The following is a 27988-nucleotide window of genomic DNA, read 5'->3' as shown; positions in this document are numbered from 1 at the left end:
AGGTCATTAACACACAATAGAAGTCACAGAGATTACACCAATGTAGTCAGCAATTTTCTGTTTTATATCAGATAGCGCCCTGAAGTAGAAGGCCCTACAATGGAACTCCAAACCTTATACCTCGCACCTGATTAATATTACAATGGCTTCTCTCACGTGTGAATTCTCTGATGTTTCACAAGATTTGATTGAGTTGTAAAACATTTCCCACATTCTGAACATGAAAATGGCTTCTCCCCTGTATGACTTCTTACATGGTCAACTAGATTAGATTTCTGAGGAAAACATTTCCCACATTCAGGACATGAGTATGGCTTCTCTCCTGTGTGAATTCTCAGATGTCGAATAAGAGCAGATTTATGGTTAAAACATCTTCCACATTCTGAGCATGAAAATGGCTTCTCTCCTGTGTGAACGCTCTGATGTTTAACAAGACCTGATTTCTGGCTAAAACATTTCCCACATTGCAAACATGAAAATGGCTTCTCCCCAGTGTGAGTTCTTTGATGTTCAACAAGGTTTGATTTAATGCCATAACACTTCCCACATTCGGAGCAGGAAAATGGCTTCTCTCCTGTGTGAATTCTCCGATGTCTGAGAAGATCTGATTTCTGTTTAAAACATTTCCCACATTCCAAACATGGAAAAGGCTTCTCTCCAGTATGAACTGTCTCATGTGTAATGAGATTAGATTTTTTTATAAAACATTTCCCACACAGTGAACATGAATAAGGTTTTTCTCCTGTGTGAATTCTCTTGTGTGTAATAAGATTTGATTTTTTGATAAAACATTTCCCACATTCAGGACATGAAAAGGTCTTCTCCCCTGTGTGACTTCTCCCATGTAAAACTCCTACTATGTGACTTTTATTCTGTCTAACAGTCTGTGTTGAATCAGATGACTGGACAAGTATGATAGGATCAGAGGACAGATCTCTGCCATGGTGGGATGAGTAGATATTTGGGGTAATGTTTTGCTCTTCAGATGTATCTTGTGGGATACCATGATCAGGTGCGTTAAGATCCGAAGACATCAGATATTGTTCTGAATACCCGGTACAGTCATCTGCTGAGAATAAAAATCACTTTTAATAATTTTGAAGAATATAACCTCAAAATTGTATGGATATTTTATAATATTTCTATAAGTTAAGATAATCCTTTAATACTCCCACAGTGGGGAAATTTCAGCATGTTACAGAAGCCTAGTAATACATGTACAGGATAATACACAGTAATATATTACAGACGTAGGCACACATATGCTGAGAAGATATACTAGGAGTCGCGGTTGGAAGGAAGGACTTGCGATAGCTCCTTCTCACACTTGGGGTGAAGCAGTCGGTTACTTACAGCGCTGCCAAGTCCCATCAGGGTCCCATACATGGGGTGGGGTTTGTTCTCCCGCATAGAGGTCACCATGTACAGTATCCTTCTGTCACCCACCACCTGTACTGGGTCCAGGGGGCTCCCCAGGACAGAGCTGGCCCTCCTGATCAGCCTGTCAAGTCTATTTCTGTCCCTGGTTGATATACTGCTCCCCCAGCAGGACACACCGAAAAAGATGGCTGAAGCAACCACAGAGTTGAAAAAGACCCTGAGAAGTGTCCCCTGGACTCCGAAGGCCCTCAGCCTCCTGAGCAGGTAGAACCTGCTGGCCCTTTCTGTGCAACGTCTCCAGGTGATCGGCCCAGTCTAGTTATATAAAACATCTTCCAACATGTGATAGATTGTGCAGGATACTGGCTGCCAAATTGTGAGCCACAACCACCTGGAGGGGAAGTCATGTAGTGAGGATGTTATGGGTAGCTGATATTCCATCTATTATTGTCCACAGACTCAGGGCAACCAGGTGGGAACACAGTGTTCCTGCTATCCAGCAATGGCAGCAAACTCTCACTAACCCCAGAAGAAATGCCCCTCTGCAAAGCAAGATAGTTCCCTTTCAAGTTTCTACCAATCATGTAAGCTATTGTTGAAAGATAATCCGAGGCAGTAAAGCAGGGGCTGGCATTGTCTAGGCCTATTGTATGCCTACTAAAAACTGCTGCCACGGTACGGTTACCATGATGCGCACATATAGAATACAGATCTATACCACATGTAGCTGTATCTGCATGTGTGAATGGGGTATAGTTATTCCATATACAATGCTGCAGGACTCTCAGTGTTTGTATTTTGTTCATTGGGTAAATCTCGCCATGTCTTGTATTCTGTTGTCTACGTATACATGTTCTATTCTATTCTTTGGTATATCCCTCCATGTCCTGTACTCTTTTGTCTGGGTATATCCTAAGGGCTCTTTAGTCCCAATAGTAGATAAATACAGTGGATATGCTACATCGCTAGTGTAAATGCATTAGCAAAACCGATAACTGGAATCTGTGACGAGGATTTAGTGGTACCTACTCACCTGGGTTCTTATCTGTAGGAAATTCCTTCTTACACTGCTCATCTCCATGTTCACATGTCTCAGCAGCATTTACTCTGTTCTGACATTTACCAGGATTCAGGAGCTGTCAAGTAAATGTCATCAGACAGATAAAGAAGTTACATAAAAGGTCTTACATGAGGAAAATGATCAACAATCAGCATGATGAACAAATGTGAGTTGACAGGAGGAGTTAGCTTAGCACGTAGCTGCAAGAGACAGATATTAGATGATGACTCGAGGACAACCTCTAGAAGCTCAGACAGAGGTAGATCCTGCATGGCTAGACATGCTTTATGCCATTTCAGTGGAGACAAAACCAAGAAGAACAAACTGCATATAAGAGACACGCAACCCAGAAAAAAAATTATATACAAACAACATATAACGCTTTCCAACCAAGACTGAACAACAAATTCCGAGGCAAGACCCATCACTACTGTGTTTCTCGAAAATAAGACAGGGTCTTAATTTTTTTTTTTTTTTTTTACAAAAAAGGATAGGGCTTATTTTCGGGGTAGGTCTTATTTTTCAGGCACTGGAGCAAATCTGAATCTTTTCTGATTCGCTCCAGATGATTTGTAAAATGGTTAGGGTTGTTGTAACCCTAACTTACAGTCACAATATATGGTGCAGGGTCAGAGGGTTTTAAACATTCTGGCATCCCCTCAACTTTACCAGAGATGCTGTAATGGAGTGGCCATGACTGAGAGCAAGCAGGTGTGGCACCTGACATCTGGTCATGTAAGTAGCCAAGCCCAAAGTATTGTAGCGACCAGGTAGTGGAACCCAGGAGCCGGCACTCGGGAGGCAGTACTTAGGAGTGGGTGAGCAGATTTTGCACGCTCATGGTGGGAGGTAGCGGCACACTTGTCCTGGACAGTTGGGAGCTATGATATGCCTATTCTCTGTCTGTGTGACGTCAGTGACATAACCTAGTGCTGGAGGTGCTGACTGTAACTAGGGCTTATTTTTGGAGAAACAGGGTAACTAATGGCAAGAACTACACCTTATTCTCCACATTCATTGGCCTATATTTAAAGGGTTGGCCACTTTCAGACAAATGTTATTGTTTGTATAACAAAAAGTTTTACAATTGTCCAATATAGGGCAGCACAATGGCTCAGTGGTTCTAGCACTGCAGCCTTGCAGTTCTGGAGTCCTGGGTTCAAATCCTGCCAAGTACAACATCTGCAAGGAGTTTGTATTTTCTACCCGTGTTTGCGTGGGGGTTTCCTCCTACGCTCCAAAGACATACTGATAGGGAAAAATAAATAAAAATTCTTCCATATACTTTCTGTATCAGTTCCTCTCGGTTTTCTAGATTTCTGCTTGCTGTCATTCATTCTGCTTACGTCCAATGGATCAGTCCATCAGTTCATGATCATGTGATGGACACAGGTGCAGATGTCTGGTTACTCTGCTGTGATTGGGGATAAACAATATTTTATAGGCTATATATTTATTTCATATTTTTTTTCTCATTCCAGGGAATGATTGCGTCAGTATTAGATCAGTATGTCTTAGGTTGTCAGGTCAGATCTCAATTTATTTGTTAAAAGTGCTTGTTAACTTTAATATACAATTGTGGTAGAATTTCACAAGCTTTCTAATATGTACATACAGGGAATAACTTGGTTCACGCACATCTCCTTACATTGTGCCATTACTGAATGGTTTTCCAACATGCCTTAATCTATGAGCTCCCTATTATACTACAACCTATCTTCCTTACTATTATATTGTGATGATCCGAGCAGATTGTGCTAATGGAGGGTAATATTTGATGTGCTCATGGGGTTCCTGTATTGGTTTGTCTCTTACGGACTCATTGTCTATAATTTAATCTTCCATCTACCATGTATACAGTGTGGTTTGGGAGTAATGCTGGATGTGGTTATTACACTATGCAAGCGCTCAGGAATAAGGAAATTGCTGGTATATTGTAGCTTGTTATTCTAAACGTGCCTGCATTATCTTATGAAATACCAAAATAAGTTATTACAAAATAAGTTCGTCCATAGCGCCTGCGTATTGTAACACAAAAGACACTGGCAGCTTCACTTACTGGATCTTTGACTACCTAAGGTAATATATATATATATATATATATATATATATATATATATGAGCATATAATATAGCTTTCTTTCCAATCCATGGGCAATACATGTGGGGAAGGTCTTCTAGAGACTTTTGTTCATTTGTTTAGGGGGGTCATTTACCATATTATTTACTTCAATACAGGTACGGTATATCTGAATATAGTGGCCATTATCACATGGCTTTCACATTATATTTAATGTGCGTTTTTTGTTTTGTTTTAATTTTTTTCTTCTCTTCACAGATATTGGAGAAAGTTTCCCCCTCATTTATTACAGGGTTAGTTTTAGGGACAGCCATGTCACTTTATATATGAATTTACTCCTTATTGTATGGTTTCTCACCACAATCTGCACATATTATATGTAGTCCTGCTGAGCTTATAATCTGCTCTTATATCTTTGAGCCTTATTCTGTATTGTGAATAAGATAAGCTCTTATGAGACCTGGTTATTTTTCTGGTTTCAACTGTTTTTAACCCAACTGATATGTGCTAATAAAGATTTGTATATTGTTTCAATTTCCTGGGTTGAACATGGTTGCAACTTGTTCTTTTGGGTTTAGTACAGAGCAAAAGTGGGGTCTAATCAGACAAGAGACTAAACTGCAGGAAAGTGCGTCCTGTATAGATCAAACAAGACCAGGTATAATACTGAAGGAAACAACAATTACAAAACCTTCTACAGATGACAAGAAATCGATCCATCTACCTGATGATCCTGTGGAAGAGGAGCAGGACCTCTCTGTGGGGTTGTCTTCTTACTGAATGTACCTGTAGGAGACACATACATGGACTGAATCCATACATACATATAAGAAATGACAGGATGTGCGTATATAGTCATGTCTGTTACCTCCTGATGTGAGGGACCAGTGATCCTTCATCATGACCTTCTTGTATTGACCCTTGTGTTTTTCCAAGTACTCCCACTCCTCCATGGAGAAATATACAGCAATATCCTGACACCTTATAGGAACCTGACAACACAATGATACAGTCATCACCCCGACCCCTCCAGTTACTGTATAATGTCCCAGCATTCCCAGCAGTGTCACCTCTCCAGTCAGCAGCTCCAGCATCTTGTAAGTGACTTCTAGGATCTTCTGCTCATGTATTTGAAAGTGACGGTTAGGCTGTGAGATGGGGTCCCGGCTCCAACTACACCCTCCTCTTGGTGGTGTGATGGGATCCCAGCTACATTCTCCTGACTCCTGGAGATGAATGCTGGGGGGCACACACTCATCTGAAGTCTTTTTCACCATTGTGTAATCCTGTGTATGGAGAGAGACGGAATAAACACAGTTTTGCTCCCAAAAGTGTGAGATGACACCCCATTGTATAGAGTTGTCGTGAGATCACATCTAGGAAACTGGGTTCAGTTCTGTAGACCCTACCTATGAAAAAAAGTGATCTGGTCCTTACATGGCTACAAAATAACAGAAAACTTAGAGGATGTGACAGCGCTTCAGTATGGTACAACCCAGTTATTAAATTATTCATAAATGTATAGAAGAAATAAAAGAGGAACTGAGAGAGTTAGAAGATGAGATGATGCAGGCCCCAGATCTCCTGAACAAGACATGAAAGCGGGCAGATCCCCTATTAGCATCAAACTTGTCAGAGATAGCTTATCAATGAAGAGAAGTTGCAAAGGAGGTGCATGCTCCTAATATAAAGAGACAAGATGGAGAGGGCGCTCTACTACTAATATAAGGAAAGACTAGATGGAGGGGGCACTCTACAACTAATATAAGGACAGAATAGATGGAGGGGGCGCTCTATTCCTAATATAAGGACAGACTGGATGGAGGGGGCGCTCTATTCCTAATATAAGGACAGACTAGATGGAGGGGGCGCTCTACTACTAATATAAGGAAAGACTAGATGGAGGGGGCACTCTACAACTAATATAAGGACAGAATAGATGGAGGGGGCGCTCTATTCCTAATATAAGGACAGACTGGATGGAGGGGGCGCTCTATTCCTAATATAAGGACAGACTGGATGGAGGGGGCGCTCTCCTCCTAATATAAGGATAGACTAAACGGAGGGGGCGCTCTCCTCCTAATATAAGGACAGACTAGATGGAGGGGGCGCTCTCCTAATATTAGGACAGACTAGATGGAGGGGGCGCTCTACTACTAATATAAGGACAGACTGGATGGAGGGGGCGCTCTCCTCCTAATATAAGGACAGACTAGATGGAGGGGGACGCTCTCCTCCTAATATAAGGACAGACTAGATGGAGGGGGCGCTCTCCTAATATTAGGACAGACTAGATGGAGGGGGCGCTCTACTACTAATATAAGGACAGACTGGATGGAGGGGGCGCTCTCCTCCTAATATAAGGACAGACTAGATGGAGGGGGCGCTCTCCTAATATTAGGACAGACTAGATGGAGGGGGCGCTCTACTACTAATATAAGGACAGACTAGATGGAGGGGGCGCCCTCCTCCTAATATAAGGACAAACTGGATGGAGGGGGCGCTCTCCTAATATTAGGACAGACTAGATGGAGGGGGCGCTCTACTACTAATATAAGGACAGACTAGATGGAGGGGGTGCCCTCCTCCTAATATAAGGACAAACTGGATGGAGGGGGCGCTCTCCTAATATTAGGACAGACTAGATGGAGGGGGCGCTCTACTACTAATATAACAACAGACTGGATGGAGGGGGCGCTCTCCTCCTAATATAAGGACAGACTAGATGGAGGGGGCGCTCTCCTCCTAAGATAAGGACAGACTAGATGGAGGGGGCGTTCTCCTCCTAATATAAGGACAGACTAGATGGAGGGGGCGCTCTCCCCCTAATATAAGGACAGACTAGATGGAGGGGGCGCTCTACTACTAATATAAGGACAGACTAGATGGAGGGGGCGCTCTACTACTAATATAAGGACAGACTAGATGGAGGGGGCGCTCTATTCCTAATATAAGGACAGATTAGATGGAGGGGGCGCTCTACTCCTAATATAAGGACAGACTAGAAGGAGGGGGCGCTCTACTACTAATATAAGGACAGACTAAATGGAGGGGGCGCTCTCCTCCTAATATAAGTACAGACTAGATGTAGAGGGCGCTCTCCTCCTAATATAAGGACAGATTAGATGGAGGGGGCGCTCTGCTCCTAATATAAGGACAGACTAGATGGAGGGGGCGCTCTACTACTAATATAAGGACAGACTAGATGGAGGGGGCGCTCTATTCCTAATATAAGGACAGACTGGATGGAGGGGGCGCTCTCCTCCTAATATAAGGACAGACTAAATGGAGGGGGCGCTCTCCTCCTAATATAAGGACAGACTAGATGGAGGGGGCGCTCTCCTCCTAATATAAGGACAGACTAGATGGAGGGGGCGCTCTCCTCCTAATATAAGGACAGACTGGATGGAGGGGGCGCTCTCCTCCTAATATAAGGACAGACTAGATGGAGGGGGCGCTCTCCTCCTAATATAAGGACAGACTAGATGGAGGGGGCGCTCTCCTAATATTAGGACAGACTAGATGGAGGGGGCGCTCTACTACTAATATAAGGACAGACTGGATGGAGGGGGCGCTCTCCTCCTAATATAAGAGAGACTAGATGGAGGGGGCGCTCTCCTCCTAATATAAGGACAGATTAGATGGAGGGGGCGCTCTATTCCTAATATAAGGACAGACTGGATGGAGGGGGCGCTCTCCTCCTAATATAAGGACAGACTAAATGGAGGGGGCGCTCTCCTCCTAATATAAGGACAAACTAGATGGAGGGGGTGCTCTCCTAATATTATGACAGACTAGATGGAGGGGGTGCTCTACTACTAATATAAGGACAGACTGGATGGAGGGGGCGCTCTCCTCTTAATATAAGGACAGACTAGATGGAGGGGGCGCTCTCCTAATATTAGGACAGACTAGATGGAGGGGGCGTTCTCCTCCTAATATAAGGACAGACTAGATGGAGGGGGCGCTCTACTACTAATATAAGGACAGACTGGATGGAGGGGGCGCTCTCCTCCTAATATAAGGACAGACTAGATGGAGGGGGACGCTCTCCTCCTAATATAAGGACAGACTAGATGGAGGGGGCGCTCTCCTAATATTAGGACAGACTAGATGGAGGGGGCGCTCTACTACTAATATAAGGACAGACTGGATGGAGGGGGCGCTCTCCTCCTAATATAAGGACAGACTAGATGGAGGGGGCGCTCTCCTAATATTAGGACAGACTAGATGGAGGGGGCGCTCTACTACTAATATAAGGACAGACTAGATGGAGGGGGCGCCCTCCTCCTAATATAAGGACAAACTGGATGGAGGGGGCGCTCTCCTAATATTAGGACAGACTAGATGGAGGGGGCGCTCTACTACTAATATAAGGACAGACTAGATGGAGGGGGTGCCCTCCTCCTAATATAAGGACAAACTGGATGGAGGGGGCGCTCTCCTAATATTAGGACAGACTAGATGGAGGGGGCGCTCTACTACTAATATAACAACAGACTGGATGGAGGGGGCGCTCTCCTCCTAATATAAGGACAGACTAGATGGAGGGGGCGCTCTCCTCCTAATATAAGGACAGACTAGATGGAGGGGGCGTTCTCCTCCTAATATAAGGACAGACTAGATGGAGGGGGCGCTCTCCTCCTAATATAAGGACAGACTAGATGGAGGGGGCGCTCTACTACTAATATAAGGACAGACTAGATGGAGGGGGCGCTCTACTACTAATATAAGGACAGACTAGATGGAGGGGGCGCTCTATTCCTAATATAAGGACAGATTAGATGGAGGGGGCGCTCTACTCCTAATATAAGGACAGACTAGATGGAGGGGGCGCTCTACTACTAATATAAGGACAGACTAAATGGAGGGGGCGCTCTCCTCCTAATATAAGTACAGACTAGATGTAGAGGGCGCTCTCCTCCTAATATAAGGACAGATTAGATGGAGGGGGCGCTCTGCTCCTAATATAAGGACAGACTAGATGGAGGGGGCGCTCTACTACTAATATAAGGACAGACTAGATGGAGGGGGCGCTCTATTCCTAATATAAGGACAGACTGGATGGAGGGGGCGCTCTCCTCCTAATATAAGGACAGACTAAATGGAGGGGGCACTCTCCTCCTAATATAAGGACAGACTAGATGGAGGGGGCGCTCTCCTCCTAATATAAGGACAGACTAGATGGAGGGGGCGCTCTCCTCCTAATATAAGGACAGACTGGATGGAGGGGGCGCTCTCCTCCTAATATAAGGACAGACTAGATGGAGGGGGCGCTCTCCTCCTAATATAAGGACAGACTAGATGGAGGGGGCGCTCTCCTAATATTAGGACAGACTAGATGGAGGGGGCGCTCTACTACTAATATAAGGACAGACTGGATGGAGGGGGCGCTCTCCTCCTAATATAAGAGAGACTAGATGGAGGGGGCGCTCTCCTCCTAATATAAGGACAGATTAGATGGAGGGGGCGCTCTATTCCTAATATAAGGACAGACTGGATGGAGGGGGCGCTCTCCTCCTAATATAAGGACAGACTAAATGGAGGGGGCGCTCTCCTCCTAATATAAGGACAAACTAGATGGAGGGGGTGCTCTCCTAATATTATGACAGACTAGATGGAGGGGGTGCTCTACTACTAATATAAGGACAGACTGGATGGAGGGGGCGCTCTCCTCCTAATATAAGGACAGACTAGATGGAGGGGGCGCTCTCCTCTTAATATAAGGACAGACTAGATGGAGGGGGCGCTCTCCTAATATTAGGACAGACTAGATGGAGGGGGCGTTCTCCTCCTAATATAAGGACAGACTAGATGGAGGGGGCGCTCTACTACTAATATAAGGACAGACTAGATGGAGCGGGCGCTCTCCTCCTAATATAAGAACAGACTAGATGGAGGGGGCGCTCTACTACTAATATAAGGACAGACTAGATGTAGGGGGCGCTCTCCTCCTAATATAAGGACAGATTAGATGGAGGGGGCGCTCTACTACTAATATAAGGACAGACTAGATGGAGGGGGCGCTCTCCTCCTAATATAAGGACAGACTAGATGGAGGGGGCGTTCTCCTCCTAATATAAGGACAGACTAGATGGAGCGGGCGCTCTCCTCCTAATATAAGAACAGACTAGATGGAGGGGGCGCTCTACTACTAATATAAGGACAGACTAGATGGAGGGGGCGCTCTACTACTAATATAAGGACAGACTAGATGGAGGGGGCGCTCTCCTCCTAATATAAGGACAGACTAGATGGAGGGGGCGTTCTCCTCCTAATATAAGGACAGACTAGATGGAGCGGGCGCTCTCCTCCTAATATAAGAACAGACTAGATGGAGGGGGCGCTCTACTACTAATATAAGGACAGACTAGATGGAGGGGGCGTTCTCCTCCTAATATAAGGACAGACTAGATGGAGGGGGCGCTCTCCTCCTAATATAAGGACAGACTAGATGGAGGGGGCGCTCTCCTCCTAATATAAGGACAGACTAGATGGAGGGGGCGCTCTCCTCCTAATATAAGGACAGACTAGATGCAGGGGGCGCTCTCCTCCTAATATAAGGACAGACTAGATGGAGCGGGCGCTCTCCTCCTAATATAAGAACAGACTAGATGGAGGGGGCGCTCTACTACTAATATAAGGACAGACTAGATGTAGGGGGCGCTCTCCTCCTAATATAAGGACAGACTAAATGGAGGGGGCGCTCTCCTCCTAATATAAGGACAAACTAGATGGAGGGGGTGCTCTCCTAATATTATGACAGACTAGATGGAGGGGGTGCTCTACTACTAATATAAGGACAGACTGGATGGAGGGGGCGCTCTCCTCCTAATATAAGGACAGACTAGATGGAGGGGGCGCTCTCCTCTTAATATAAGGACAGACTAGATGGAGGGGGCGCTCTCCTAATATTAGGACAGACTAGATGGAGGGGGCGTTCTCCTCCTAATATAAGGACAGACTAGATGGAGGGGGCGCTCTACTACTAATATAAGGACAGACTAGATGGAGCGGGCGCTCTCCTCCTAATATAAGAACAGACTAGATGGAGGGGGCGCTCTACTACTAATATAAGGACAGACTAGATGTAGGGGGCGCTCTCCTCCTAATATAAGGACAGATTAGATGGAGGGGGCGCTCTACTACTAATATAAGGACAGACTAGATGGAGGGGGCGCTCTCCTCCTAATATAAGGACAGACTAGATGGAGGGGGCGTTCTCCTCCTAATATAAGGACAGACTAGATGGAGCGGGCGCTCTCCTCCTAATATAAGAACAGACTAGATGGAGGGGGCGCTCTACTACTAATATAAGGACAGACTAGATGGAGGGGGCGCTCTACTACTAATATAAGGACAGACTAGATGGAGGGGGCGCTCTCCTCCTAATATAAGGACAGACTAGATGGAGGGGGCGTTCTCCTCCTAATATAAGGACAGACTAGATGGAGCGGGCGCTCTCCTCCTAATATAAGAACAGACTAGATGGAGGGGGCGCTCTACTACTAATATAAGGACAGACTAGATGGAGGGGGCGTTCTCCTCCTAATATAAGGACAGACTAGATGGAGGGGGCGCTCTCCTCCTAATATAAGGACAGACTAGATGGAGGGGGCGCTCTCCTCCTAATATAAGGACAGACTAGATGGAGGGGGCGCTCTCCTCCTAATATAAGGACAGACTAGATGCAGGGGGCGCTCTCCTCCTAATATAAGGACAGACTAGATGGAGCGGGCGCTCTCCTCCTAATATAAGAACAGACTAGATGGAGGGGGCGCTCTACTACTAATATAAGGACAGACTAGATGTAGGGGGCGCTCTCCTCCTAATATAAGGACAGATTAGATGGAGGGGGCGCTCTCCTCCTAATACAAGGACAGACTGGATGGAGGGGGCGCTCTCCTCCTAATATAAGGACAGACTAGATGGAGGGGGCGCTCTCCTCCTAATATAAGGACAGACTAGATGGAGGGGGCGCTCTCCTCCTAATATAAGGACAGACTAGATGGAGGGGGCGCTCTCCTCCTAATATAAGGACAGACTAGATGGAGGGGGCGTTCTCCTCCTAATATAAGGACAGACTAGATGGAGGGGGCGCTCTCCTCCTAATATAAGGACAGATTAGATGGAGGGGGCGCTCTCCTCCTAATATAAGGACAGATTAGATGGAGGGGGTGCTCTACTACTAATATAAGGACAGACTAGATGGAGGGGGCGCTCTACTACTAATATAAGGACAGACTAGATGTAGGGGGCGCTCTATTCCTAATACAGTCCTATGAAAAAGTTTGGGCACCCCTATTAATCTTAATCATTTTTAGTTCTAAATATTTTGGTGTTTGCAGCAGCCATTTCAGTTTGATATATCTAATAACTGATGGACACAGTAATATTTCAGGACTGAAATGAGGTTTATTGTACTAACAGAAAATGTGCAATATGCATTAAACCAAAATTTGACTGGTGCAAAAGTATGGGCACCCTTATCATTTTATTGATTTGAATACTCCTAACTACTTTTTACTGACTTACTGAAGCACAAAATTGGTTTTGTAACCTCACTGAGCTTTGAATTTCATAGCCAGGTGTATCCAATCATGAGAAAAGGTATTTAAGGTGGCCAATTGCAAGTTGTTCTCCTATTTGAATCTCCTCTGAAGAGTGGCATCATGGGCTACTCAAAACAACTCTCAAATGATCTGAAAACAAAGATTGTCCAACATAGTTGTTCAGGGGAAGGATACAAAAAGTTGTCTCAGAGATTTAACTTGTCAGTTTCCACTGTGAGGAACATAGTAAGGAAATGGAAGACCACAGGGACAGTTCTTGTTAAGTCCAGAAGTGGCAGGCCAAGAAAAATATCAGAAAGGCAGAGAAGAAGAATGGTGAGAACAGTCAAGGACAATCCACAGACCACCTCCAAAGAGCTAAAGCATCATCTTGCTGCAGATGGTGTCACTGTGCATCGGTCAAAAATACAGCGCACTTTGCACAAGGAGAAGCTGTATGGGAGAGTGATGAGAAAGAAGCCGTTTCTGCAAGCACACCACAAACAGAGTCGCCTGAGGTATGAAAAAGCACATTTGGACAAGCCAGCTTCATTTTGGAAGAAGTTCCTGTGGACTGAGGAAACAAAGATTGAGTTGTTTGGTCATACAAAAAGGCATTATGCATGGCGTCCAAAAAAAACAGCATTACAAGAAAAACACATGCTACCCACTGTAAAATTTGGTGGAGGTTCCATCATGCTTTGGGGCTGTGTGGCCAATGCCAGCACCGGGAATCTTGTTAAAGTTGAGGGTCGCATGGATTCCACTCAGTATCAGCAGATTCTTGAGAATAATGTTCAAGAATCAGTGACGAAGTTGAAGTTACCCCAGGGATGGATATTTCAGCAAGACAATGATCCAAAACACCGCTCCAAATCAACTCAGGAATTCATGCAGAGGAACAATTACAATGTTCTGGAATGGCCATCCCAGTCCCCAGACCTGAATATCATTGAACATCTGTGGGATGATCTGAAGCGGGCTGTCCATGCTCGGCGACCATCTAACTTAACTGAACTTGAATTGTTTTGTAAAGAGGAATGGTCCAAAATACCTTCATCCAGGATCCAGGAACTGATTAAAAGCTACAGGAAGCGACTAGAGGCTGTTATCTTTGCAAAAGGAGGATCTACTAAATATTAATGTCACTTTTCTGTTGAGGTGCCCATACTTTTGCACCAGTCAAATTTTGGTTTAATGCATATTGCACATTTTCTGTTAGTACAATAAACCTCATTTCAATCCTGAAATATTACTGTGTCCATCAGTTATTAGATATATCAGACTGAAATGGCTGCTGCAAACACCAAAATATTTAGAACTAAAAATGATTAAGATTAATAGGGGTGCCCAAACTTTTTCATAGGACTGTATAAGGACAGACTGGATGGAGGGGGCGCTCTCCTAATATTAGGACAGACTAGATGGAGGGGGCGCTCTACTACTAATATAAGGACAGACTGGATGGAGGGGGCGCTCTCCTCCTAATATAAGAGAGACTAGATGGAGGGGGCGCCCTCCTCCTAATATAAGGACAGACTAGATGGAGGGGGCGCTCTACTACTAATATAAGGACAGACTAGATGGAGGGGGCGCTCTACTACTAATATAAGGACAGACTAGATGGAGGGGGCGCTCTCCTAATATTAGGACAGACTAGATGGTGGGGGCGCCCTCCTCCTAATATAAGGACAGACTAGATGGAGGGGGCGCTCTCCTTCTAATATAAGGACAGACTAGATGGAGGGGGCGCTCTCCTCCTAATATAAGGACAGACTAGATGGAGGGGGCGCTCTCCTCCTAATATAAGGACAGATTAGATGGAGGGGGCGCTCTACTATTAATATAAGGACAGACTAGATGGAGGGGGCGCTCTACTACTAATATAAGGACAGACTAGATGGAGGGGGCGCTCTATTCCTAATATAAGGACAGATTGGATGGAGGGGGCGCTCTATTCCTAATATAAGGACAGACTAGATGGAGGGGGCGCTCTACTATTAATATAAGGACAAACTAGATGGAGGGGGCGCTCTACTACTAATATAAGGACAGACTAGATGGAGGGGGCGCTCTCCTAATATTAGGACAGACTAGATGGAGGGGGCGCTCTACTACTAATATAAGGACAAACTAGATGGAGGGGGCGCTCTACTACTAATATAAGGACAGACTAGATGGAGGGGGCGCTCTCCTAATATTAGGACAGACTAGATGGAGGGGGCGCTCTCCTCCTAATATAAGGACAGACTAGATGGAGGGGGCGCTCTCCTCCTAATATAAGGACAGACTAGATGGAGGGGGCGCTCTCCTCCTAATATAAGGACAGACTAGATGGAGGGGGCGCTCTCCTCCTAATATAAGGACAGACTAGATGGAGGGGGCGCTCTCCTCCTAATATAAGGACAGACTAGATGGAGGGGGCGCTCTCCTCCTAATATAAGGACAGACTAGATGGAGGGGGCGCTCTCCTCCTAATATAAGGACAGACTAGATGGAGGGGGCGTTCTCCTCCTAATATAAGGACAGACTAGATGGAGGGGGCGCTCTCCTCCTAATATAAGAACAGACTAGATGGAGGGGGCGCTCTACTACTAATATAAGGACAGACTAGATGGAGGGGGCGCTCTCCTCCTAATATAAGGACAGATTAGATGGAGGGGGCGCTCTACTACTAAAATAAGGACAGACTAGATGGAGGGGGCGCTCTACTACTAATATAAGGACAGACTAGATGGAGGGGGCGCTCTACTACTAATATAAGGACAGACTGGATGGAGGGGGCGCTCTCCTAATATTAGGACAGACTAGATGGAGGGGGCGCTCTACTACTAATATAAGGACAAACTAGATGGAGGGGGCGCTCTACTACTAATATAAGGACAGACTAGATGGAGGGGGCGCTCTCCTCCTAATATAAGAACAGACTGGATGGAGGGGGCGCTCTCCTCCTAATATAAGGACAGACTAAATGGAGGGGGCGCTCTCCTCCTAATATAAGGACAGACTACATGGAGGGGGCGCTCTCCTAATATTAGGACAGACTAGATGGAGGGGGCGCTCTACTACTAATATAAAGACAAACTAGATGGAGGGGGCGCTCTCCTCCTAATATAAGGCCAGATTAGATGGAGGGGGCGCTCTACTACTAAAATAAGGACAGACTAGATGGAGGGGGCGCTCTACTACTAATATAAGGACAGACTAGATGGAGGGGGCGCTCTATTCCTAATATAAGGACAGACTGGATGGAGGGGGCGCTCTCCTCCTAATATAAGGACAGACTAGATGGAGGGGGCGCTCTACTACTAATATAAGGACAGACTAGATGGAGGGGGCGCTCTACTACTAATATAAGGACAGACTAGATGGAGGGGGCGCTCTATTCCTAATATAAGGACAGACTGGATGGAGGGGGCGCTCTCCTCCTAATATAAGGACAGACTAAATGGAGGGGGCGCTCTCCTCCTAATATAAGGACAGACTACATGGAGGGGGCGCTCTCCTAATATTAGGACAGACTAGATGGAGGGGGCGCTCTACTACTAATATAAGGACAGTCTGGATGGAGGGGGCGCTCTCCTCCTAATATAAGGACAGACTAGATGGAGGGGCGCTCTCCTCCTAAGATAAGGACAGACTAGATGGAGGGGGCGCTCTCCTAATATTAGGACAGACTAGATGGAGGGGGCGCTCTACTACTAATATAAGGACAAACTAGATGGAGGGGGCGCTCTACTACTAATATAAGGACAGACTAGATGGAGGGGGCGCTCTCCTAATATTAGGACAGACTAGATGGAGGGGGCGCTCTCCTCCTAATATAAGGACAGACTAGATGGAGGGGGCGCCCTCCTCCTAATATAAGGACAAACTAGATGGAGGGGTCGCTCTATTACTAATATAAGGACAGACTAGATGGAGGGGGCGCCCTCCTCCTAATATAAGGACAGACTAGATGGAGGGGGCACTCTCCTCCTAATATAAGGAAAGACTAGATGGAGGGGGCGCTCTCCTCCTAATATAAGGACAGACTGGATGGAGGGGGTGCCCTCCTCCTAATATAAGGACAGACTAGATGGAGGGGGCGCTCTCCTCCTAATATAAGGACAGACTAGATGGAGGGGGCGCTCTACTACTAATATAAGGACAGACTAGATGGAGGGGGCGCTCTACTACTAATATAAGGACAGACTAGATGGAGGGGGCGCTCTCCTAATATTAGGACAGACTAGATGGAGGGGGCGCTCTCCTCCTAATATAAGGACAGACTAGATGGAGGGGGCGCTCTCCTCCTAATATAAGGACAGACTAGATGGAGGGGGCGCTCTCCTCCTAATATAAGGACAGACTAGATGGAGGGGGCGCTCTCCTCCTAATATAAGGACAGACTAGATGGAGGGGGCGCTCTCCTCCTAATATAAGGACAGACTAGATGGAGGGGGCGCTCTCCTCCTAATATAAGGACAGACTAGATGGAGGGGGCGCTCTCCTCCTAATATAAGGACAGACTAGATGGAGGGGGCGTTCTCCTCCTAATATAAGGACAGACTAGATGGAGGGGGCGCTCTCCTCCTAATATAAGAACAGACTAGATGGAGGGGGCGCTCTACTACTAATATAAGGACAGACTAGATGGAGGGGGCGCTCTCCTCCTAATATAAGGACAGATTAGATGGAGGGGGCGCTCTACTACTAAAATAAGGACAGACTAGATGGAGGGGGCGCTCTACTACTAATATAAGGACAGACTAGATGGAGGGGGCGCTCTACTACTAATATAAGGACAGACTGGATGGAGGGGGCGCTCTCCTAATATTAGGACAGACTAGATGGAGGGGGCGCTCTACTACTAATATAAGGACAAACTAGATGGAGGGGGCGCTCTACTACTAATATAAGGACAGACTAGATGGAGGGGGCGCTCTCCTCCTAATATAAGAACAGACTGGATGGAGGGGGCGCTCTCCTCCTAATATAAGGACAGACTAAATGGAGGGGGCGCTCTCCTCCTAATATAAGGACAGACTACATGGAGGGGGCGCTCTCCTAATATTAGGACAGACTAGATGGAGGGGGCGCTCTACTACTAATATAAAGACAAACTAGATGGAGGGGGCGCTCTCCTCCTAATATAAGGCCAGATTAGATGGAGGGGGCGCTCTACTACTAAAATAAGGACAGACTAGATGGAGGGGGCGCTCTACTACTAATATAAGGACAGACTAGATGGAGGGGGCGCTCTATTCCTAATATAAGGACAGACTGGATGGAGGGGGCGCTCTCCTCCTAATATAAGGACAGACTAGATGGAGGGGGCGCTCTACTACTAATATAAGGACAGACTAGATGGAGGGGGCGCTCTACTACTAATATAAGGACAGACTAGATGGAGGGGGCGCTCTATTCCTAATATAAGGACAGACTGGATGGAGGGGGCGCTCTCCTCCTAATATAAGGACAGACTAAATGGAGGGGGCGCTCTCCTCCTAATATAAGGACAGACTACATGGAGGGGGCGCTCTCCTAATATTAGGACAGACTAGATGGAGGGGGCGCTCTACTACTAATATAAGGACAGTCTGGATGGAGGGGGCGCTCTCCTCCTAATATAAGGACAGACTAGATGGAGGGGCGCTCTCCTCCTAAGATAAGGACAGACTAGATGGAGGGGGCGCTCTCCTAATATTAGGACAGACTAGATGGAGGGGGCGCTCTACTACTAATATAAGGACAAACTAGATGGAGGGGGCGCTCTACTACTAATATAAGGACAGACTAGATGGAGGGGGCGCTCTCCTAATATTAGGACAGACTAGATGGAGGGGGCGCTCTCCTCCTAATATAAGGACAGACTAGATGGAGGGGGCGCCCTCCTCCTAATATAAGGACAAACTAGATGGAGGGGTCGCTCTATTACTAATATAAGGACAGACTAGATGGAGGGGGCGCCCTCCTCCTAATATAAGGACAGACTAGATGGAGGGGGCACTCTCCTCCTAATATAAGGAAAGACTAGATGGAGGGGGCGCTCTCCTCCTAATATAAGGACAGACTGGATGGAGGGGGTGCCCTCCTCCTAATATAAGGACAGACTAGATGGAGGGGGCGCTCTCCTCCTAATATAAGGACAGACTAGATGGAGGGGGCGCTCTACTACTAATATAAGGACAGACTAGATGGAGGGGGCGCTCTACTACTAATATAAGGACAGACTAGATGGAGGGGGCGCTCTACTACTAATATAAGGACAGACTAGATGGAGGGGGCGCTCTACTACTAATATAAGGACAGACTAGATGGAGGGGGCGCCCTCCTCCTAATATAAGGACAAACTAGATGGAGGGGTCGCTCTATTACTAATATAAGGACAGACTAGATGGAGGGGGCGCCCTCCTCCTAATATAAGGACAGACTAGATGGAGGGGGCACTCTCCTCCTAATATAAGGACAGACTAGATGGAGGGGGCGCTCTCCTCCTAATATAAGGACAGACTGGATGGAGGGGGTGCCCTCCTCCTAATATAAGGACAGACTAGATGGAGGGGGCGCTCTCCTCCTAATATAAGGACAGACTAGATGGAGGGGGCGCTCTACTACTAATATAAGGACAGACTAGATGGAGGGGGCGCTCTACTACTAATATAAGGACAGACTAGATGGAGGGGGCGCTCTACTACTAATATAAGGACAGACTAGATGGAGGGGGCGCTCTACTACTAATATAAGGACAGACTAGATGGAGGGGGCGCCCTCCTCCTAATATAAGGACAAACTAGATGGAGGGGTCGCTCTATTACTAATATAAGGACAGACTAGATGGAGGGGGCGCCCTCCTCCTAATATAAGGACAGACTAGATGGAGGGGGCACTCTCCTCCTAATATAAGGACAGACTAGATGGAGGGGGCGCTCTCCTCCTAATATAAGGACAGACTGGATGGAGGGGGTGCCCTCCTCCTAATATAAGGACAGACTAGATGGAGGGGGCGCTCTCCTCCTAATATAAGGACAGACTAGATGGAGGGGGCGCTCTACTACTAATATAAGGACAGACTAGATGGAGGGGGCGCTCTACTACTAATATAAGGACAGACTAGATGGAGGGGGCGCTCTACTACTAATATAAGGACAGACTAGATGGAGGGGGCGCTCTACTACTAATATAAGGACAGACTAGATGAAGGGGGCGCTCTACTACTAATATAAGGACAGACTAGATGGAGGGGGCGATCTCCTCCTAATATAAGGACAGACTAGATGGAGGGGGCGCCCTCCTCCTAATATAAGGACAGACTAGATGGAGGGGGCACTCTCCTCCTAATATAAGGACAGACTAGATGGAGGGGTGTTCTCCTCCTAATATAAGGACAGACTAGATGGAGGGGGCGTTCTCCTCCTAATATCTCTTCCTGTTATGGATTTTTTTTTCTTGATGTCTGACTGGTTAAAAAATGCTATACAGATGATAGAAATGTAGTACAGATACCTCTCCGCTCAGCAGATACATGATAGAAATGTAGTACAGTTACCTCTCCGCTCAGCAGATACATGATAGAAATGTAGTACAGATACCTCTCCGCTCAGCAGGGAGATGATAGAAATGTAGTACAGATACCTCTCCGCTCAGCAGATACATGATAGAAATGTAGTACAGTTACCTCTCCGCTCAGCAGATACATGATAGAAATGTAGTACAGATACCTCTCCGCTCAGCAGGGAGATGATAGAAATGTAGTACAGATACCTCTCCGCTCAGCAGATACATGATAGAAATGTAGTACAGATACCTCTCCGCTCAGCAGATACATGATAGAAATGTAGTACAGATACCTCTCCGCTCAGCAGATAGATGATAGAAATGTAGTACAGATACCTCTCCGCTCAGCAGATAGATGATAGAAATGTAGTACAGATACCTCTCCGCTCAGCAGGGAGATGATAGAAATGTAGTACAGATACCTCTCCGCTCAGCAGATAGATGATAGAAATGTAGTACAGATACCTCTCCGCTCAGCAGGGAGATGATAGAAATGTAGTACAGATACCTCTCCGCTCAGCAGATAGATGATAGAAATGTAGTACAGTTACCTCTCCGCTCAGCAGATACATGATAGAAATGTAGTACAGATACCTCTCCGCTCAGCAGATAGATGATAGAAATGTAGTACAGTTACCTCTCCGCTCAGCAGATAGATGATAGAAATGTAGTACAGTTACCTCTCCGCTCAGCAGATAGATGATAGAAATGTAGTACAGTTACCTCTCCGCTCAGCAGATAGATGATAGAAATGTAGTACAGATACCTCTCCGCTCAGCAGATAGATGATAGAAATGTAGTACAGATACCTCTCCGCTCAGCAGGTAGATGATAGAAATGTAGTACAGATACCTCTCCGCTCAGCAGATACATGATAGAAATGTAGTACAGTTACCTCTCCGCTCAGCAGGTAGATGATAGAAATGTAGTACAGTTACCTCTCCGCTCAGCAGGTAGATGATAGAAATGTAGTACAGTTACCTCTCCGCTCAGCAGGTAGATGATAGAAATGTAGTACAGTTACCTCTCCGCTCAGCAGATAGATGATAGAAATGTAGTACAGTTACCTCTCCGCTCAGCAGGTAGATGATAGAAATGTAGTACAGTTACCTCTCCGCTCAGCAGAGATGATAGAAATGTAGTACAGTTACCTCTCCACTCAGCAGATAGATGATAGAAATGTAGTACAGATACCTCTCCGCTCAGCAGATAGATGATAGAAATGTAGTACAGATACCTCTCCGCTCAGCAGATACATGATAGAAATGTAGTACAGTTACCTCTCCGCTCAGCAGATTGTACTACATTTCTATCATCTATCTGCTGAGCGGAGAGGTAACTGTACTACATTTCTATCATCTATTTGCTGAGCGGAGAGGTATCTGTACTACATTTCTATCATCTATGTGCTGAGCGGAAGGTATCTGTACTACATTTCTATCATGTATCTGCTGAGCGGAGAGGTAACTGTACTACATTTCTATCATCTACCTGCTGAGCGGAGAGGTAACTACTACATTTCTATCATCTATCTGCTGAGCGGAGAGGTATCTGTACTACATTTCTATCATCTATCTGCTGAGTGGAGAGGTAACTGTACTACATTTCTATCATCTCTCTGCTGAGCGGAGAGGTAACTGTACTACATTTCTATCATCTGTTACCTCTCCGCTCAGCAGGTAGATGATAGAAATGTAGTACAGTTACCTCTCCGCTCAGCAGGTAGATGATAGAAATGTAGTACAGTTACCTCTCCGCTCAGCAGGTAGATGATAGAAATGTAGTACAGTTACCTCTCCGCTCAGCAGATAGATGATAAAAATGTAGTACAGTTACCTCTCCGCTCAGCAGATACATGATAGAAATGTAGTACAGTTACCTCTCCGCTCAGCAGGTAGATGATAGAAATGTAGTACAGTTACCTCTCCGCTCAGCAGATACATGATAGAAATGTAGTACAGTTACCTCTCCGCTCAGCAGGGAGATGATGAAATGTAGTACAGATACCTCTCCGCTCAGCAGATACATGATAGAAATGTAGTACAGATACCTCTCCGCTCAGCAGATACATGATAGAAATGTAGTACAGTTACCTCTCCGCTCAGCAGATACATGATAGAAATGTAGTACAGTTACCTCTCCGCTCAGCAGGTAGATGATAGAAATGTAGTACAGATACCTCTCCGCTCAGCAGATAGATGATAGAAATGTAGTACAGATACCTCTCCGCTCAGCAGATAGATGATAGAAATGTAGTACAGTTACCTCTCCGCTCAGCAGATACATGATAGAAATGTAGTACAGATACCTTCCGCTCAGCAGATAGATGATAGAAATGTAGTACAGATACCTCTCCGCTCAGCAGATAGATGATAGAAATGTAGTACAGTTACCTCTCCGCTCAGCAGATACATGATAGAAATGTAGTACAGTTACCTCTCCGCTCAGCAGGTAGATAATAGAAATGTAGTACAGTTACCTCTCCGCTCAGCAGATACATGATAGAAATGTAGTACAGATACCTTCCGCTCAGCAGATAGATGATAGAAATGTAGTACAGATACCTCTCCGCTCAGCAGATAGATGATAGAAATGTAGTACAGTTACCTCTCCGCTCAGCAGATACATGATAGAAATGTAGTACAGTTACCTCTCCGCTCAGCAGGTAGATAATAGAAATGTAGTACAGTTACCTCTCCGCTCAGCAGATACATGATAGAAATGTAGTACAGATACCTCTCCGCTCAGCAGATAGATGATAGAAATGTAGTACAGATACTTCTCCGCTCAGCAGATAGATGATAGAAATGTAGTACAGTTACCTCTCCGCTCAGCAGGTAGATGATAGAAATGTAGTACAGTTACCTCTCCGCTCAGCAGGGAGATGATAGAAATGTAGTACAGATACCTCTCCGCTCAGCAGGTAGATGATAGAAATGTAGTACAGTTACCTCTCCGCTCAGCAGGTAGATGATCTCCAAGGTGAAGTCTAATATTCTTCTGGTGATCTCATTCCTGTCTTCGTCCATCTTTTGTGGGTCATTCAGGAGAAGTGTTCTGGAGGAGGAAACTAGATGAGTTCAGGCGATCTAGAATAGCAGGAAATTTATGGTGAGAGGAGGGGCTCTAAATCATACAGAACCTCTGCTTCTAATAGTCCTCACCACATGGACTAGAGGGGGATTCCAAAGACTGCCATTTAAGGTATAAATGTCTGACAGATGCAGGTTGTACCTCAGGAACCCTCTTATATGTAGACAATGGGGAGGAGGCCACCTATGTTCTCAGTAGAGGTATACAATACATACTTATAGCATTCCTTCTTTCTAACCAACGGTACAGCTAGTTGTAATGATTGGGTAGCTACCAGTAACAATGGGGATGGCTATCTGTAATGATGGATCTACTGCCTGTAAAAATGCTGTGGCTGCCCGCAATGATGGGGTGACTACCTGTAATGATGGGTGGCTATCAGCAATGATGGGATGACTACCTGTAATTATGGCGCGGCTAGTTGTAATGATAACGTGGCTGCCTGCTATAACGATGGTGATGACTACCTGTAATGATGAGGTTGTTGCCTGTAATGATGAGGGGCTACCAGAAATGATAGGGCGGCTAGTTATAATGATGGGACGACTACCTGTAACAGTGATGATTACCTGTAATGATGGGACGACTACCTGTAATGATGGTGCGGCTAGTAGTAATAACAGGAGGCTACCAGCAGTTATGGGACGACTACCTGTAACGGTGAAGGCTACCTGTAATTATGGGGTGACTTCCTGTAACGGTGATAATTACCTGGAACGATAGTGATGACTACCTGTAATGATGGTGCGGCTAGTTGTAGTGACAGGTGGCTACCAGCAATGATGGGGTGACTACCTGTAACGATGGTGATGATTACCTGTAATGATGGGACGACTACCTGTAATTATGGCGCGGCTAGTTGTAATGATAACGTGGCTGCCTGCTATAACGATGGTGATGACTACCTGTAATGATGAGGTTGTTGCCTGTAATGATGAGGGGCTACCAGAAATGATAGGGCGGCTAGTTATAATGATGGGACGACTACCTGTAACAGTGATGATTACCTGTAATGATGGGACGACTACCTGTAATGATGGTGCGGCTAGTAGTAATAACAGGAGGCTACCAGCAGTTATGGGACGACTACCTGTAACGGTGAAGGCTACCTGTAATTATGGGGTGACTTCCTGTAACGGTGATAATTACCTGGAACGATAGTGATGACTACCTGTAATGATGGTGCGGCTAGTTGTAGTGACAGGTGGCTACCAGCAATGATGGGGTGACTACCTGTAACGATGGTGATGATTACCTGTAATGATGGGACGACTACCTGTAATTATGGCGCGGCTAGTTGTAATGATAACGTGGCTGCCTGCTATAACGATGGTGATGACTACCTGTAATGATGAGGTTGTTGCCTGTAATGATGAGGGGCTACCAGAAATGATAGGGCGGCTAGTTATAATGATGGGACGACTACCTGTAACAGTGATGATTACCTGTAATGATGGGACAACTACCTGTAATGATGGTGCGGCTAGTAGTAATAACAGGAGGCTACCAGCAGTTATGGGACGACTACCTGTAACGGTGAAGGCTACCTGTAATTATGGGGTGACTTCCTGTAACGGTGATAATTACCTGGAACGATAGTGATGACTACCTGTAATGATGGTGCGGCTAGTTGTAGTGACAGGTGGCTACCAGCAATGATGGGGTGACTACCTGTAACGATGGTGATGACTACCTGTAATGATGGTGCTGTTGCTTGCAATGATGAGTGGCCACCAGAAATGATAGGGCGGCTAGTTATAATGATGGGTGGCTACCAGCAATGACGGGACGACTACCTGTAATGATGGCGTGGCTTGCTGTAATGTTGGGGTGACTACCTGTAATGACGGGACGACTACCTGTAATGATGGCGTGGCTTGCTGTAATGATGGGGTGACTACCTGTAATGACGGGACGACTACCTGTAATGATGGCGTGGCTCGCTGTAATGACGGGGCGACTAGCTGTAATGACGGGACGACTACCTGTAATGATGGCGTGGCTTGCTGTAATGATGGAGTGACTACCTGTAATGACGGGACGACTACCTGTAATGATGGCGTGGCTTGCTGTAATGATGGGGTGACTACCTGTAATGACGGGACGACTACCTGTAATGATGGTGTGGCTCGCTGTAATGATGGGGTGACTACCTGTAATGACGGGACGACTACCTGTAATGATGGCGTGGCTCGCTGCAATGATGGGGTGACTACCTGTAATGACGGGACGACTACCTGTAATGATGGCGTGGCTCGCTGTAATGATGGGGTGACTACCTGTAATGACGGGACGACTACCTGTAATGATGGCGTGGCTCGCTGTAATGATGGGGTGACTACCTGTAATGACGGGACGACTACCTGTAATGATGGCGTGGCTTGCTGTAATGATGGAGTGACTACCTGTAATGACGGGACGACTACCTGTAATGATGGCGTGGCTTGCTGTAATGATGGGGTGACTACCTGTAATGACGGGACGACTACCTGTAATGATGGGGTGACTACCTGTAACGATGGTGATGACTACCTGTAATGATGGTGCTGTTGCCTGCAATGATGAGTGGCCACCAGAAATGATAGGGTGGCTAGTTATAATGATGGGTGGCTATCAGCAATGACGGGACGACTACCTGTAATGATGGCGTGGCTTGCTGTAATGATGGGGTGACTACCTGTAACGATGGTGAGGACTACCTGTAATGATGGTGCGGCTAGTTGTAATGACAGGTGGCTACCAGCAATGATGGGGTGACTACCTGTAACGATGGTGATGACTACCTGTAATGATGGTGCTGTTGCCTGCAATGATGAGTGGCCACCAGAAATGATAGGGCGGCTAGTTATAATGATGGCGTGGCTTGCTGTAATGATGGGGTGACTACCTGTAATGATGGCGTGGCTAGTTATAATGATGGAGTGACTACCTGTAATGACGGGACGACTACCTGTAATGACGGCGTGGCTCGCTGTAATGATGGAGTGACTACCTGTAATGACGGGACGACTACCTGTAATGATGGCGTGACTACCAGCAATGACGGGACGACTACCTGTAATGATGGCGTGGCTCGCTGTAATGATGGGGTGACTACCTGTAATGATGGCGTGACTACCTGTAATGATGGGACGACTACCTGTAATGATGGCGTGGCTTGCTGTAATGATGCCGTGGCTTGCTGTAATGATGGGGTGACTACCTGTAATGATGGGGTGACTACCTGTAATGACGGGACGACTACCTGTAATGATGGCGTGACTACCAGCAATGACGGGACGACTACCTGTAATGATGGCGTGGCTCGCTGTAATGATGGGGTGACTACCAGCAATGACGGGACGACTACCTGTAATGATGGCGTGGCTCGCTGCAATGATGGGGTGACTACCTGTAATGATGGGACGACTACCTGTAATGATGGCGTGGCTCGCTGTAATGATGGGGTGACTACCTGTAATGATGGCGTGGCTCGCTGTAATGATGGGGTGACTACCTGTAATGATGGGGTGACTACCTGTAATGATGGCGTGGCTTGCTGTAATGAGCAGGCACCATGGTTGCTATGGCAGCGTCACTGCGCCTGGTAACGTGATGAGGGATTCTAGCTCGGGCTGGGCTGTTTCAGTTTTTCAGGGGAGGGGGGCGCGCATACCCCTAAAGTTATTGATCTCAGTGAATCTACTGTAGTGCGGGGCAGGGATAAAGAAAGAATCAAACTCCTCAAGCACATCTTACCTTAAGGCAGGAGTCACACACAGGTTTCCTGTATATGAAGCAAACCCCCAAAATAATGCACAGTGGTCAGGTGTGAACGTAATCTGACAGCAAGAAGTGTCCAGGCGCTCTGTGTGAGTCTATGGGCTGTGATACTGGCTGATAACAGAGAGACCGAGCGCTCCACACACAACTGCACTGACAAGTAAGGACCTGTCATGACGTCACCATCATGTGATCAGTGTCCAAGGGGGCGGAGCTCAGCAGTGTGGCGTATAAGTGCTAGAACCTGAAGGACCTGAGATGGTGTCACCGTCACGTGATCTGAGCATGTGGCCGTGGAGCTCAGGTGCGACTGATGTGTGACGTCATTTGCCTGGAGTAACCGGACCTCTTGTCACGTGCTGAGCAGATTCGTCACTAGTCCTGTCCGATAGTTCTACAGATTTACCTCAGTGGCTGGAGATGTCACGACTGGGAATGGTAAGGTAACCTAGAATGGTGGATATAGAGAGATATTACATAGCTGTAATCTACATATGACCCTGCTGGAGGTGAGATACAGAG

The 27988-nt window shown here is 46.3% G+C and overlaps 1 pseudogene; it reads right to left on the bottom strand.

Annotated features, from left to right (window-relative positions):
* Positions 1-137: 137 nt before the first annotated feature.
* LOC142197001 (uncharacterized) lies at positions 138-27644 on the bottom strand (annotated as a pseudogene).
* Positions 27645-27988: the final 344 nt, after the last annotated feature.

The sequence above is a fragment of the Leptodactylus fuscus genome, chromosome 1 (assembly GCF_031893055.1).
Source record: "Leptodactylus fuscus isolate aLepFus1 chromosome 1, aLepFus1.hap2, whole genome shotgun sequence".
NCBI classification, from domain to species: Eukaryota; Metazoa; Chordata; class Amphibia; order Anura; family Leptodactylidae; genus Leptodactylus; species Leptodactylus fuscus.
Note: the sequence above shows the minus strand (reverse complement) of the source record. Positions and strands in the feature narration are given on the sequence as shown.